Below are 1,784 nucleotides of genomic sequence, written 5' to 3' on the forward strand. Positions count from 1 at the left end.
TTCACCCGCTTTGTCTTCAGCGGTTGTGTCGGGAAGGTGAGCATCATAGAATGCCAATTTAATAGAAGAAAGTATTCATGTGTTGAGGGAGTACTTGAGTGGAGGCCCAATGTCCTTCTGCTACCTTAATACTAAATCTATAGTTGTTTTTTTTTGTTGTTGTTTTTTTATTTTTTATTAACAAAGAAAGTGAAACTCTTCCTTTTCAATTTGTCATGCCCAGCATAAGCCATCTGATTGGTTCAAAATGAGTAAATACCAGTTCATTTCAGCTCACTAATAACTAGGATATTGATTTTTATGCATTACGTTTCATTTTTGATGACTTGCAATTTTCTTAGATTCAACATTACACATTCCATATTCTGACAGTTAATGAATGTTGGCAGCTTCTCTCATTTTGAGTGATGCCATTCAGCAAGTTAAGGTATTGAAAACGTTACTCCATCCACATCATTAAGGTTGACTCTAGTTTGGGAATACACCTCTTCCCCAGTCGTATTTAGTTTTGTTTTACTTCACTAACTTGTATTTATTTAAAAATATTGCCAGAATTAAATAATACTTGAACCCAAAGTCCAATGAATTTGACCATTTCTGTCTTCCATTTTGGTTTGCATGGCCACTTAGAACCATCATTCCTCTGTAAAATTTCCATGTAGTCTATAAAAAACAAACAAATGGTGCTACAAAAGTCCTTTAAAGGCTCAGCTGTGTTTTGGAGTCTCCGAATGATGACAGCATTTTGTAAACATGCTGCTTCCATAGTTAGGGTTTCATCAAGCAATCTGAGTAAAGGGTGAACTGTTGCCAGGGCTTTGAGATCTTTGGTATTTTTTCCATGAAATCTCTGCCCAATCATATTTTGAATGCCTTTCTACCTGAGCAATTCACTTTTGCACTATAGACAGTTTTCCACTGCTTTTTATGTTTTTCAATACTAATTTTTCAGAAGTGGCCCACCTTTTATTTCTTCTTAGTCTATCTTAGTTTTTAAGCTCCACTGAAACCTAGCCACCCTGATAGTATTTGAAATACTGGTAGCTTTGTTTACAACATCACAGCAACATACAAGAAGATGTAATATAATGAATTAACAGATGCATGGTGGGTATATTATATGAAATAAAATATATTACTAACATTAAATTATTATATATATTTATTATTCAAATTAGTAAAGTCTGTTTCTGTTTATTGCTTTTAATATGGTCATATAGGGGAGCCTCGCATGATAGGAATTAGGGTATCCTGTAGTTTTTAGGAGTTGAGGGTGACCTCTGGTTAACAAGCAGCAAGAAACTGAAACTTTCCGTTCTAAACCACAAGAAACTGAGTGCTGCCAACATCTTGAAGGAGCTAGAAAGTCCGTTATTCCCCAGTTGAACCTCTTATGAGACCACTGCCCTGCCAGACACCTTGATGGTACTCTAATGAGACCTGGAACAGAGGACTCGACTAAGTCATGCCAGGGTTCCTGACACCTAGGAACTGTGAGAAAATAAATGAGTGTTGCTTACTGCTGCTAAGTTTTTGATAATATTGTTATGCAACAACAGACACTTGTTTTTTTGTTATTGTTAGGTCCCATCCAGTCAGTTTCAATCATAGGGACCCTGTGTACAACAGAACGGAGCGCTGTCTGGTTCTGTACCAGCCTCACAATTTATTGCTCTTATGTTTCAGCCCATGCTTGCAGCCACTGTGTCAATCCATGTTGTCGGAGATTTTCCTCGTTTTCTCTGCTCTTCTACTTTACCAAGCATGATAGCCCTCTCCAGAGA

This window comes from Echinops telfairi, unplaced genomic scaffold (genome assembly GCF_000313985.2).
Source record: "Echinops telfairi isolate 266 unplaced genomic scaffold, ASM31398v2 ScPeMD7_31;HRSCAF=116, whole genome shotgun sequence".
Taxonomy (NCBI): Eukaryota; Metazoa; Chordata; class Mammalia; order Afrosoricida; family Tenrecidae; genus Echinops; species Echinops telfairi.